The sequence below is a fragment of the Bacillus rossius genome, chromosome 16 (assembly GCF_032445375.1).
Source record: "Bacillus rossius redtenbacheri isolate Brsri chromosome 16, Brsri_v3, whole genome shotgun sequence".
Lineage (NCBI taxonomy): Eukaryota > Metazoa > Arthropoda > Insecta > Phasmatodea > Bacillidae > Bacillus > Bacillus rossius.
Genome location: NC_086343.1, coordinates 611,380 through 626,637, shown reverse-complemented (window position 1 = coordinate 626,637; position 15,258 = coordinate 611,380). Strand labels below are relative to the sequence as shown.

General features: G+C 44.1%; 1 protein-coding gene across 13 annotated transcripts in view; it reads left to right on the top strand.

The window, feature by feature from the left end:
• LOC134540220 (semaphorin-1A-like) overlaps positions 1 to 15,258 on the top strand; it is a 411,248-nt gene that overhangs the window by 79,175 nt on the left and 316,815 nt on the right. Inside the window, exon 1 of one of the 13 annotated variants that reach the window (XM_063382826.1) lies at positions 13,597 to 13,696. The exons of 11 other annotated variants lie outside the window; for them this stretch is intronic. The gene's annotated coding sequence lies outside the window, so the exon portion shown is untranslated. Of the gene's footprint in view, positions 1 to 13,596; positions 13,697 to 15,258 lie in introns of those variants that run through there. One more of the 13 variants, XM_063382823.1, reaches the window with a different exon arrangement.

Sequence of the window (15,258 nt, the reverse complement as noted above, 5' to 3'; positions counted from 1 at the left end):
GTAAGCACACACACCTCTGACCCTGGTAGCGGAGAACGTGAAGTTAGGACAATCGAGCCTAGTCTGAAATGATAAGAATACTTCTCGTAATATTAGAAACTGTAGACCGAAGTTTATTTCTTTGTGTGAATAGATCGTCGATAAATCGAATGTTGCTCGACCTTTCAAAAGAGCGGGTTAGTTATTGTTAGGGGCATGTATTTTCTGCAAAAAGAAAAAATTCTAAACCCTCATTAGACTGCAACAAGGTATGCCCGAGGCAGCTGTTTCATCCTTGTGATATCCTTATTCTACCAGGCCAATCAGGACGCCTTTTGCTTTCGCACAGGGTCGGTGTGATTGGTGTGCCGACAATAGGCCATTCACGAAGCCCTTGCGATGCTACAGTGTTTCAACCCACGATAAACAAATCCCCCCGAATATTATGTTTAAAAATTTCTCTTTTAACCAACCCATCAAATTTGGCTTATTTTTATAGAGGTTAGTTGATAGTCGATAGTTCACTTTGATACTCGGATAATTCCGGATTGTTGATTCATATTTGTGACTGCGAACGAACTCTTTGAGATTCCTTCTGGCGTGCTTCGAAGATGGCGCTGTCAAAGAAACGCGTGTCTCTTGATTTACGTATTATGATTACTGCGCAACATAAGTTGTAGCGATCGAAATAATAATTTACAGTGTTTTTTTTATAAAAAAAATCAAGCGAACCGTTTGCGTGGTTATCGAGACATCCTGTATTTGAACCCGGAACCTCAAACTTTAGTTTTTCTCCATAAAGAACTCTTGGATCACTTGCTCCATACCGCGAGACACACAGTTGTCGGACGGCGAGTAATCCGTGCCGCTAGTCATCCTGCACGGAGGCCATGTTTTCCAATCATCGGCCTGGTAGTCTCGAGTTGTCGGGCTGATTGGTTGTCAATTGGCAGGAAGCGAGCCGCCACGCGCTTCATTTCCGCTGTTAAATCTTCTCTATTACGAACAACGGGACCAACATCAATATTTCCTATCGGCCCTAATTTTATCCCCCGTGTGCATTTCGACCAACACACTGCCGTACTCAAAGTCTGAGCTCTCCGCTTTGTTGTGTTGAAGTGTCGCAATGGTCGCGGTTCTGTGGCATTTGCTGTATATTATATCCCACGTATCCACGAGACCTGTAACCGCAACAGATCTTGTTTTAGTTGTACGCAAGCTCAAAAGAGTGAAAAGCGATGTTTATAAGTAGGGGCAGGCATTTTTCGCGAATAAATCTGAACGCCTTTAGATTGCAACAAGATCCGCAGCAGCGGTTTCTTCCTTGTGATTGGCGGCCGTCTGCGAGAGAAGTCGTTGCCTTGTTTGCACGAGCCACTAAGGACGCGTTTGCTTCCGCACTGAATTACTGTGATTTGGTGTTGTAACAATCGACGTATACCTGAAAGAAATTCACCCAATCACGAAACACAGACGATGCTATAGTGTTTTTACTTATAACTAATCTCGGAATCCTTTCGCGAAATATGCATGGCCTTATTTATAAGGCATCACGTCGAATTGGTTTTACGAGACGTGTAGTTTAGTACGCCAAATATTAAAGATGAGCGGTGAGAAATCTTAGTTCAAGAAGAGGGATTGTACCTCGCCATCTTGGATTTAAAAAAAAATCACTACAACTTCAGTACATCCGTTGTGTTGTAATTTGCTGGCTGGGCCCGAGGCGCTGGCTAGTGTAACTGTCGCGGTATCTGCAACCGCTCACTAGAAGTAATCCGTGTTTACCTTCTTGCGAATACCCGCCACAGCCAGACGACACTGCCCATGACTTGTGCCAAGAATTTGGACAGATATTACCAAACATGAATCAAAACAACACGATTGTGGGGTATTATTCCCTTTAAATATCGCCCTTGCTGGGGTTTCTTTTGTAGCTTTCAGATTCGCAGATGTATGGCACGGAGTATAAATAATACATCACTCGTCTGTATTAATAAAAGAGTGTGTTTGTAGCTGGCGCAGCGGTGAGGCCTAGAGCCGGAGAATCTGGCGCGTGGATTCTTCAGGGGAGGTGACCTTAAGCACTTCGAAGAGATTTTATTTAAAAAGTTAGTTTTTCATTATTTTTTTTTTTTTTTTGTAATTTTCGACATTGTCTCCGAGCAACTTCTATAACATTGTCAGTAATCCCTTATTCTGTTTCGGGCCATACTCCATTGTTTCTGTAATCGTGGGTATTGGCCATGATATCGACACGGTATTGCTGAGTGCGGGATGACGTTGGTTGATATTTGCTCGAGAGTGTGCAGACTGCCGTGACTGGTAGTCTGTGCCGATGCAACAGGAACACGCGCAGACAGGGCGGAGCGAGCGAGGCCTGCGGTGTGGCAAGTGGCGGCTCGGGAACAGGTTTGTAGCAGGTAGGGGAGGTGTAGAGGAGGTGTAGGGGAGGGAGAGTGGGAGTGGAGCGCTGGTCCGGTGGGCGACACACCTGCAGCTACTCACTGCGACAACCAAACAAGGCAGCGTGCGTCACCTGTCTGCCGCCGAGACTCCGTACCTGCATCTAGTCACTCTAGTGCCAACTGTCTTTCATGTAAAAATTGACAAATAAATAAAAAAATAAACTTAAGATAACTTACTTGAGATCTGACTTGATGTAAGTTTTTGGACATACGCCATTGCTAAGCACTTTTTCTGTAGAAGAAAACAAAACACAAAAAATAAAATAAATAAATATAAATAAATAAATTTATTTTTAGTTTTTTGTTTTCTTCTACAGAAAAAGTGCTTAGCAATGGTGTATGTCCAAAAATTTACATCAAGTCATGCACTCCCATTGCACAAATCTTTCAAAGATAATTACATGAGATCTATAAAGTAGAAAGTTAAAATGAGCATTTTATTTAATTCAAAGATAAAGTATAGCATTGTTTTATAAAAATCTATATTAAAAAGTAAAAAAATTAATATTTTAATGATAGACTTCATAAGTTACAACAGTGTATAAAACATTGCTTAATTAATAGTTAATTATCTTTAGTAGTTAAATTATCCAGCCTTTTTTTTTTTTTTTAAGGGGAATTATAACTACAGATGTTGGAAGCAACAATTCTAAAGATCTCTGTGAAAATGTTTTTTGAAAACAGAGAAAGAGGTTAGTTTATGTTCTGTCTGTGCCGTGTAGAATAATTATGAGCTACATAATTTAACTGATTTTCCATTCGATGCATACACGTTATTGTAGCCCACTCCACCCCAACATTTTCTTGAACAAACACAACTCGGATATCTTGTAGTTTCTCGATCTCCTGAAGCCGCGGCCTTTTGCCCGAGAGGGGAGGGTCGTAGCAACCCAACTTTTGGGATCTTTATACGTTCCTTTAACATTTCCATTCATGGCTGATATTTTTAACCAAACCCCCTTTAGCACGAATAATATTGGACCCTTATTTTTCCTCAAAAATTGAAATAAGCTGCAAATAATTAATCCTCGGATGTCATTTAAAGTGTTTCGATAATAGAGAATCTGCCAAAGGACCAACTGTGATATTTGTTGTGTAATATCACGCAACATCCGAGAGGCAATCACTCTGTCTCGCCGGTCGCGTAAGGCTGGGTTCACAATTAAAAATATTAAGCGAGTGCATAGCAAGCCATGCACACGACCTGTGCACACGACCTGTGCGAACTGCGAAATTGGTTCACAATTGAATTCTTACTGTTAATTTCAGCCAATGAAATTTCGCGAACTATGCGACATCTGTTTGCAGTGTTAGTAAATAAACATATTAACTTTCAAAATAACGATAATACTATTTTTATCTCGACATTTTATTACCACAATATGGTTAATAAATGAAAACATATTTCTAGTCCCGCCAAAAAAGCACCCTGCTGTTCTCTCATTGGCTGTTGTGCCATGCGTACGCGACCGAAATAAAATATATTCATTTCACTCCTATGCGCACGACCTCGCTCCCATGCACACGACCAACTTTCTGCTATTGTGAATCGTTAGGTTAGGAAACATGGCGTTCATATCCTATGCACACGACCTACTGTTACTGTTACTGTTATTTTTTCAATTGTGAACCCAGCCTTAGGCCTTTTGCTGACACACAGTGTTGCTGATTTGCATTACTCAGCAGAAGCCACAGAGAAGCTAAGGTTACATGAGACTAAATAAATTATAAATATGAGCACATGTTGCGAGGTTACAAGAATTGCATTTAAAATTAATATACTAATTTTTAAGTGATGAGTTAGAAATACTTAGAAACTGCCTTGAAATAATTGTTACGTGAAAATAAGTCGTCCGATGTGGACGATGAGAATGGCCCTTAGATTTTTTTTTAAAATTACATTTTCGAGTATTAATTATGAAGAAATGCATGATGATAAACTCTTGAACTGCAAAGCCAATTATTAAAAGAGAACTTTCAAACCAGTGCATAGGTGTGATGAATTACACTATGGAGTTACCATGAAATTCCTAACTTTTTTTTTTTTTAAGATTTGTTCTTACTCGCACGGTTCAAACTTTATACGAACGTTACATCAAAAAAGTCCTTGCGGGAAAGGCACAAAGTTCACCACTGTCGGTTACCTAGAAAACACAAGTTTCAATCATACACATTTCCACTCAAAGCTGTTCTGCATGTCAGAAAGAATACGGAGTGCCACGCCACTAGTCCGCGCAGTTGGCAGCACTGGCATCACCTCGCAGCAGGGGAGGGGAGGGACACGCCCCCCCCTCCCCTCCAAGGTCTCCATCAGCAGAGAGCGACTCGTGGCGCGCGGGGCTGCAATTTCGCTGACGACCTCGGAAGTCGTCGCAGAGTACCAACTTCCCGGCAAGAAAGGACCTTTTCCCTGCTCCCCGCCGCCTGTCGGAGGGGGAGGGGGTGTGGCGGGGATTCATGAATGTCAGGCGACACGGGAATTATGACCCCGGCCACTTGCGGCACCGCCAGCTCTCGTAAAGTCTGGGGGAGGGGGAGGGTGGAGGGGGAGGGTGGAGGGGGGGACTCTGCAATAAACGTGCAGAGAGAAGAGTCCCTGGTCGGGAGGAGGAATTAAAGAGCAGGAGGCGGGTAAGGGGGGGGGGAGGGGGAGTGACGCAGGGCCTCACAGCTCCTAGCAGCGGGGCCCAGACCAGAGGAGTGTTTACTCTCTGCGCCGGACAGAAATAACACAGACGGTCACGTGACGCTGTGACGTCAATCACACCCTCCCTCTCCCACCCTTCTCCTTCCACCTCGCAGCACCTCGCCGGCCAGGGATCCCGCAGCTGAACAAGCCCCCGCCGTCAGGGCGTAACCCACGGCAACGTCCGCCACGGGTCGCCGGCCAGCCTGATCCAAGCTCGAGGCAACGTCGCCTCAGTCATCAAAGCTAAGCTTGAGATCAGCTGTATGAGGCAAGCTCGCAGGCACATATCTGCCAGTCAGTCGAGCAAGTTGAACGGTTCAGGCTCCGTCTGACGCGCCATGTTGATTTGTTGTTTTTTTCGACATTCCTCTATTTTTTATGATATATTTCTCGATTTTTTCGAAACCTCCTTTGCATTTGTTGTTCTGCCGCGAATATTTCCAACAGATATTCACTTAGTGTGATGGGAGTAAAAAGGGGCACGAGTATCTCTTGCGCTTGAAAAAATCCGAGTCTGTAAAACGGGTTTGATAAAAACAAAACTGTGTTTAATGTAAAACTTTCTGTATTTTCTAAAATTTATTTTTGCTGATTGCACCGTATCCCGATATGACTTGTGTCGGCGAGAACCCACGCGCAGAACTCTCGAGACCCCCTGTATGTGTGTTATATAAGAGAGGTGATTCAGCTTATAGGTTGGCAATTGGTTGTTGGTTTAATGTACTGTAGCCGTGGATGTTTCTAAACGTAAAACAAACGACGGTATTTGATTGTTTTCGCCCTGCGCTGTGTACCAACAGAACAGAAGTTTGAAAGCGGCATCTCATCCAGACCTCGCTCGTCGGGCCTGCTCGAAGCCTGGCCGCCGAGAATGTCTGATGCCGACACACTAGCAGCGGGAACTAATAGAATTCGCAAGCCGAGCCCAGCGGCGGAAACACGGCGCTAAACGGCAAGCTCGCCAAACACGAGACGGGCAAGTCTGGCGCCCGCAGAACCTAGCGGTTTCCGCTTCCTCCAATAGCGCTCTGTTTGCACGTTGTGAAAACATCATTAATGGAATCATTTTCCCCTTTCCCTTTTCTCTCTCTCTCTCTCTTCCTTAAACAACCCGGCCCCAAGAAATTAAAGTAAACATCCATTACTTTAATAAACTTTGCCCGGCGTTTCCTTTCCCCGCGTGCTGCCTGGCCCCGGCATTATGGAGCACCAATTAGGGCAATTACAGCACCGGGCCCCACCTGGCCTATCAGCGCAGGGCTCCGGATAATTGCAGCGCGCGTAGTCGGATTATGCTTCTTCCCGGGAATACGATAATATTTTTCCTCGGTCTTAAACGTTCTTTGAAGGATTTTATAGAGAAACCTCAATAAGGTACAAAAAAAGATGAATACCTACACAGAAAACTAACCAAAATAAGCCGATGTCGAAAGTTAAATGCATAGACAACACGGAGAATTTCGTGGAATGAATTAGAAAAAAAGTCGCAGCACAGACTTGCCAATGGGCTGCCAATGAAGAGACAGCGGCAGACAGATGAACCCGACGATGCAATATAATTGTAACGGCCGGGGCGCACACTTCTTAATCACGTGATTTGAAAGCTCTTAAAAATATATCCGAGTGGGGTCTGTTTTATGAAAAGCATTTAAGCATACGCCGAGAGCAAATGAGTAGGTACGTCTGTTTCCATATTTCGTTTTTAAATTGTATTTTTACCAGAGTGAACATGGTTATAAAGTTTTTAAGTCATGAGACACCCGGTAGAGATTCAAGGGACTTGCATTATAACTTTATCTTAATAATGTTTTGGTTGCCGCTCAAGTCTTGTAGTAGCCTATGCACGAGAAGACTGCGCGCCAGTCCAGAGGCGACACCGCGCTAGAAGCACCAGCCAGTCCCGCCTCACCAGCACAGATACGCCCCTGACTTGGTGGGCCCCTTAAATGACGCTCTCTCTTCTCGTTGCCGCTGGTGGCTGAGTGATCCGTCACTCTGTTCCCGCCAGGGTACCCGAGGTCCATTCCTGGCGAGGAAGAAACGGGATTTCTCGCAAACGAACCCTTCAATCCACCGCTGATGATTCTAATCCATCAACTCGTTCACTTCTTGTGCCGAGTGCTTCTCTGAGAACCACAGCAAGTACAAAATTTCGTATTTTTTTTTTTTGTAAATTAAGTTTGCCAGCCATATCAGCAGTATGTGGAAAGTGAGGCAGGTCTAGGTCTAGGTGATAATTGCAACTCAGATAGTACAGTCCCACTAGGACGTGTATCCAGCGAGATGCAGCCAAGCCCTAGGGAGCGAGCCGTGGCAGACTCGGTGTCTGGGGCAGACCAGCTCCGCGCTGTCTGCCATCTGCCGGCGGCTAATTGTAGCAGCGAGGCGGCGGCGTGGGCGAGCTGGTAGCGCGCCATCTTGGCCTTGTCGCGGTTCCTACTTGGCCTGAGCCGCTATCAGGAGCCGGGGGGTGGGGGTTGTTATCTATTAATCCCCCGCCCTTGCGTACGCCTCTGACCATTTGGGTTACAAAGTAAACCTATAACACAACTCTGTATCTGCTTCTCGATGATGATTGGACGACCCTGAGCCAGTTGTAAACAAGAACAAGTGGTTACCCAGTCAAGTGCAACCCAACAAATGATGTGTAGGGGGAGTCATTTCTCGCGAATAAAGCTGAACGCCTATTAGACTGCAACAAGGTATACGCGCACCAGCGGTTTCTTCCTTGTGATTAGCGGCCGTCTGCGAGAGAAGTAGTTGCCTTAGTTGGCTGAGCCACTCAGGACGCGTTTGCTTCCACAAATGAATTACTGTGATTGGTCTTTTTAACAATCGACATGTACCTGAAATAAACTCACCCAATCACGAAACACAGACGATGCTGTAGTGTTTTAACTTTCAGACAGTCTCGGAATCTTTTCGCGAAATATGCATGGCTCTAATTAGAATTACGTGTCCTATCGACTACTGATCACAGTGATCACTGTAATAAAAATACTTAGTTGTGTATAGGCAAGTTGAGCCTAGCCTGGAGTGACGTACCTCCACAGACAGCTTCACGCGGGCCTCTGCAGTTTCACTACACCACAACTGATGGCTTCGAGATAACTAGGTCATGTTCCACGCCGAGTCATGAAGTGTAACAATCCATGTCTACTGCAAGCCGTGGCAGTTGTATTTAAATCCACAGGTTTTATTCACGAACCTAGGTTGTATTTAAATCCCGAATATTGAGACACGGCTTCAATCACACCTGCCGTATTACAACACGATACAGGCAGGCTCTTGCAGACTGTAACATGCCGTGGAATGTGATAGATTTGGATAGCTCAGAATTGAAATTACAGAAAAATAATTTGACCAATACAAGGTGGTGGGGCATAGTCTTCATTAAATGTCACATTTGTCATTTGAAGCTTTACGTAAAAAAAAAATTGTACAGCAAAAAAAAATGATAACGTTACCCTCAAGAATTAATATATATATATATATATATATATATTTCATATGTTTTGCATAATTTTATCCGTCGTTCACAGTTTTAAATTATTTTGTGTCCTCAACCCACAGTAAGAACTGTGAAAAAGCATTCATTCAGGAACCAAAAGCCTCCAGGTGAAAAATTAGTGTTACTGGTTCCTTCGTGTAATAATGATTTCTCCAAGAAAGGAACGTGTGTGGTTGTTCTCTGGTATTAGTATTCTCGTGTCGAGTCCGTGGCTGGCGTCAGAGTTGTTAGCAGCGATTGACTGCCTCTCCCCCGCCCGCCTCGGTATTCCTCCATCGATCGCTCGCGCCATCGTGAATTAGTGACGAGCGCAGTTCGGCCGCCGTGGAAACTGATTCTGACCTACCCCCTCCTTCCGCCTCCTGTCTGGGCGGACAGCTGGGTCTGGGCACGTGTCCCGCTGACACCCCGCGCTCGCTTCATTGTTCCGAGCTCATCGCAGAGTTACAGAGCACTGGAGAGGTGGACCCCGCATTGTTTTATACTTCACCACTAGGGACATGAACAATTCGCGGTTTCGATGACCTCCAGGATAGTCTACACAGTCCTCTGTACACTCGGGCAAATAACGCCAGTTCATTGGCTGTGCTGACTTGTGAGTCGTCTCAACTGGTTGTTTGCCCGTGATTCGTTACTTCTTTGGTTGGAGGGTTTCTCATTAGCCCAGAGTCGCCCAGCAAACAGTGAGCCAATAGCAAAAGCAGCTTAAAGGTAAATGTGTATGAATTTCAGACCATCGCGGAATGAATCTGCGAATTTTTCCGGTCTCTATATTCACCACATATTCAAGAAATACATATTACTTTTACAAAAAAAAAAAAAAACTTTAAATACTGAAACAATTAATCATCGCTTAAAAATATACCAAGCTAAGAAAATAGCTCACACTTAAAACTATGTAGAAAATGTATATAATTAATTATTATTTTTTCAATATTTGCTCTTGAATTGTGGTCTCAGTTTTGAACTAAAGTCAAGCGCAGGCGCAGACAGTCTGGAAGGCCCTGACTCGTGTGTACATGTGGGCCGCGGATGTTTACAGACTCCAGCTTCCAGGACCCCGCGGTCTCGTTATCTCGTGGCTAGGTCAGGGTCCCTGCGGGCGGGGTCAGAGGTCGCGCACAGACCGAGAGCTCCGAGTGCAGCGGATCACTTACACACCGCCAGTCCTTCCTTCGGTTTCCTTTTTACCTGCTTATAATACCTTCTAGCATCAGGGATAGGCAAATGATAATTCATTAGGAGAGACCGGAAAAATTCGCAGATTCTTTCGCGATAGTCTGAAATCCATACACATATACCTTTAAGCTGATCTTGCTATTGGCTCACTGTTCGTCTGGGTGACTCTGGGCCAATGAGAAACCCTCGACCAAAGAAGTAACGAATCATAGACAAACCAGTTGAGACGACTCACAAGTCAGCAGCCAACGAACTGGCGTTATTTGCCCGAGTGTACAGAGGACTGTGTAGACTATCCTGGAGGTCATCGAAACAGCGAATTTTTCAGGTCCATACAGACCACACTGGACGTGTCGGCGGAGTGCTGCGGCATGTCACGTGTCACGCGAGGCAGTCTGGCGTGTCGGCGGCTGTAACCGGTTCCGGGTTACTCACGACTTCACGAGTGTCTGAAGACACACCTGGCTTTCTCCTGTCTGCCGACTGTGCAGCTGTTCGTCACAGAGCAAACACTCGCTCAGATCCACCACATGCCTCTGCTTTCTTTCTTTCTTTGGAAGTCTTTCATTGGCTCAGAGTCCTTTGTTGAGTGAGAAAAACTCCGTGGTCTCGTTCATACAATCACTTGAAAAACTTTAGCTAATTTTATTTCCTGGAAATGAAAATTATTATTTTGGAACCATCGATTTTTTTTTTAAGTTAAGTATTGCTAATTTAAAAAAACTATTTATGCAGTTAACTGGAAAAAAAACATTTTAAAAATAAAACCATGGTCATAATAGGCCACAGTTGGCTAAAAGAAACCTATGTCAAATACAAGAAAGGCCACGGCAGCGAATTCTGTTCAGTTTACAGTGAGGAGACTGCCCAGTTGAGGCTGCGCTAGACTGCAAAATCCTATGCAGACTTTAAACACAGCAATGCGCTGTTTGGATTAGTGACAGTCTGAGGCCACTTGTTCCTTTAAATTATGTGGTTAGTTCACTCAGTCTACGTTATGATTGGTCGAGGGTGGGGATTGCATGTGACCTATAACCTCGGTATAGATGCAGTAATCTATACAACACTAAACAAAATAATTAACAAACCAAAATACGCGTGTGTGATTGTAATACACCATTTGACTAATGGTAAAGTTTCTCGTTTCTTAAATTTTTCTTGGAGAAATCATAACTCTGTCGTAAGTGTGCATTAATATTTCCGCAGAAGATACTTTATGCTATTAAATTGCTTTAGCTTTAATTTAAGTTTATTTATTTTTATCGCTGCATCTTAATATCTTACGATGTAATGTATATACATTTCTGAATCGGGTGGGGTTAGAAGAGACTGCGATGTTACGAAAGCCGGCCAGTCAAGGCGGAGGGGGGGGGGAGGGGGAGGGCGCGTGGAAAACCCAAACGCCCCCCACCCCCGCGGCGAAGGAACTTGACGCCAGCGCCCAGGGGGTGGGTTTTGGGGAGGGGGTGATGGCCCGGGGGTGTAATTAATTACCGTGTCGCGCGGTAATGGATGGCCGTGTCTGGCCCAGCCGTCAGCCGGGGCAGCGCGGCGCTGGTCCATGCCTGCCCACCCCTGTCCACCCCTGCCAGGTTACACCCCTGCCACCCCCTCCGTGATTTACTCGCCACCCTGACGGCGTCATGTCCGCCGGCGCTGCCCTCCCATCCTCCCGGCAGCCGATCGCAGATTTGCTTCCGTCGGCGCGGCTAGTTGAATCTCTCTCTGTCTCGATCTGCGCCACTCCCCCGGCTGTTAAGTATTCAAGGGCCGTCCATGAAGAACCACGTGCCCCAGCTCGGAGCGAGACAAATGAAATTTGCGGTGACGCGAATCCTTTTCGTTGACGGATTTCTACTTGCGACCCGCGGACCAGACTCCCGCCCGCTTGTGGTCGATGAAGCCGGGCTGTGGGGTCGCGGGACCGGCGGAAGCTGTTGTCGGGCGGACAAATGGACGTTCTCGTTGACGTGCTGGTCGAACATGACCAGCAGACTAAATATGAACATTTACTCGCTGTGTAAAAGTCTAAAACAAGCAGTTGAATATTTTCCAGGGAAACACACGAGTCTTCGTAGCCGAAGAACATTTTTTTTCCTACCCTTGTCTTTACAAAAAAATTACGAAAACATCACGTATTTAACACAGCCAATGCAGATATTTCAACCAAATTTCCGTAAATTTTTCCGCATTTGACTGTAATAAACTGCACAAAATTTCTAGCTATTTTTAGTTATTCTGTTGTTGTTATTATTATTATTATTATTGAAGGGTTAAAATCCAATGACAAACTAAACCTAAATATATGCACTATCATATGTAGCCTAAGAAAAGGTAAGTCCTGGTAGAAGCTAGTGAACACATTACACCTACTTCATCATACAAGTTTTCGGACTATGAGTTTCCGACCTCGACATGAAGATGGCAGCACTCGTCAACAAAGATTGGGAAATGTGCTTGCTTATGCTTTGGAATATACTCACTGAAATTTCAGCCATTTTGGACTTGCAATAGTTTTTAACAATTAATTACGTGAGTCGGTGCGCATGATTTTGGGGAAATGGAAAATCTAGTATCGAGTTGTCATCGAATATTGGATTTAAAAGGCAATACGCCTACGCTAAATTAACGTACTGGGACTCGGCACCACCATTTACCACAGTAATATTTTGGGCAGCTGAATTCAAACATGGCCTTACCAGCTGGGGTTACGATGAACTTTTGCGACACTAAAAACTGCGAAGGGGGGAATCAGTTCCAAAAAAGCAGAGACTGTTCCTTTTGGCCGGGATATTGGTGGTGCCTGTTTTCTAGGATAGTCATGGAATCGTCGTAAGCAATCATCTTGAAAAAGGGGGAAAAAAACATGGCAGTAGCATACTACGCATCAATACTTGACAAGATGAAGACAGAAATTTCAGAAAAAGGTGTCGCATTTGCAGAAACTATATATATATATATATATATATATATATATATATATATATATTCATATTCATATTCGTGAATTTTCGCCATGGCAACTGCTAAGTTGTGGGCTGGTGCAGTGTTTTGGTGTGTGTGTATATATATTATATATATATATAATATATATTCAATATATATTCAATATTAATATATTCAATATCTTCATATTGAGCTGTTTTCACTGATCAACTGTTAATGAATTTTAACAAGATGGACAGTATTTTAATAAAAAAAAATTGACATTCAGGTTCAAAGCCAGGTTTTCATATATTTTTTTCAAACCTTTTTTCGCCTTTATCGTAGCCGTTTCATTTCATAGTTAAATATTTCTGTCTGCAAATGGAATGATTCGTTAGTCGACCTAGCTTATTCGGCAGCGAATTCTAGCGGCGGGTGCGGAAACTACGTGTGATTTGCGTCCAGAAATGTAGTTGAAAACACAAATTACGCATATCTATCACGCTTGGCTTTATCTTAAAGAATTATACGTTAAATGTCATGTTGGGATTTGGATTATAAGTGTGTTTGCAACATGAGAACACGTGAATTTGCTCGTCGTTACCGAGGTTACACGTGACACAGCACTGGCGAATACTGCAAGACTCGCTCACATGTTTTTTTTTTAATGATTACTTTTCTTGTGGTTCAGCACGTTGCATTCAGCGCTGGCCTTTTTCGTCGCGAAGACGCCCGTTGCAGAATCCCCGGCGCAGATAAACTCGACTGCGCAGAAACACGCACTCTTTTTTTTTTTTTTTTAAATCAACGTTTCAGTTGCGAGATGTGCGCGCCGTGTCCAGTAGTCTTCTTCATCGCGACCTGGGGCTGACGCGCTGTCATAGGGGCGTTACCCGCATGGCCCGCGCTTTGCCTGTCACAGCACTTTCATCTTGTCAGCAGCTGTCCGTGAGTAACCGTCACTAACATTACTAACACTGTGCGTTTACATCTGACTTCAGTTCCGCGTGGCAGACGCTGTGCTAAAAAAAATAATGTATAAATAACTTCAGCGCTGTTTTGGCTAGAGTGCAATACTTTTTTTTTTCAACGTAGAGTGAAAAACCGTTATTTTTACGTGTAGGTCTCACGCGCTATGATGTTTATTTTATTTGTATGAATTCAGTTCGGCGTTAGGGACATTTTGTAAATGTATCGGGATGGTTCGTGTTTTGATTGGTAATCGTGAATATTTGCAAAGTGTGACAAATGGCAGTGAAGGTTCATAACATTGTAGAAATATGTAATTTATTTTCAGTGATATTAGTGTGAGAAGCATTCCAAGGCGAAAAGTGGTCGAAAGTGTCTCTGCCAACTCGCGCTGTGATTGGCCGCTGTTTGGCTGGCGGGCTGTCCCACTGATTGGAGCCGCTGCAGCAAGTAGCCCCGCCCCCACTGCAATCCTCGCCACACCCCAGTATCCTTCCGCGGGCCTGGCTGAGCGCCCACACACTGGCGCCTCGTACGACGCATCAGATCATTTTGTTCGTCGTGCTAAATTATTTTCTTTAAGTGACATGAACAACGAACGCGCAAATTATAAAGGTTGCCGATTCACAACACAGCGCTTTCTGTTTGAGGTTACCAACCTGACAGTGCCAGTGTGATTGCTAGTGGTGGTGGGGGGTTTATACACTCCCTACATTATGTTATGAAAAAATATTCAATATCTCGTTGAAGGCAGTAAGGTATTTTAGCTTATAAACACCTAGTACCACAAACAAAAAAGGCAATTCACGTCGAGAAGGATACTGTAGCGGCCTAAATGCCTGGATCCTGACGGAATTTTTTTTAAAAATAAAATTTCTATAATTTTTTATTTGTCACAGACAATTAGCACATGGTTAGATGACTTAACTTTTCCACGATTACTTGCATCTTATGCGGTGGCCTTTTCAGCTTATTAGGCCTACTGTATTTTTGTATTTAGTATTCTTCATATCCGTCAGTTCGGGAAGATAATAATGGAAGGAGATTAAAATAATTATTTGGGACCTACGCCATTCCTCTTTTGCACCGTATGTCATGTAGAAAACCCAAAGGATGAATGGACTAAGAAAAATGAATGTGTTTTAATCCCGTTCTTCGGGTATTTCTGGACGACATATATTGCAAACTAGCTATGACGTACGGCTGAAATAATTATTTAAATGATAATGTTACTCATTGTAACAATCTCTGGAAGGAGGTAAATGGTCGCTGCGCCCATGCAGCGACACCCACGCCACTGCCGGACTGAAGGACTACTGAGCGAGCTGTGAGCTGACCGAGGGAACTGCGCAGTGGTTCAACCGGGCGTTCACACGTGGGACACAGGCATGGCCCTCTTAACACGCTCACTTTCGGTTCACGAGTACACTGTTAAAAATGTTCATCTTAAATTTACTATGAACGCTGGGTACAAATTATTCAGGGATCTGCGTAAATTTGTGGGTACTAAGTCAACTTACTCTGAGATCGAGTCCACAAGA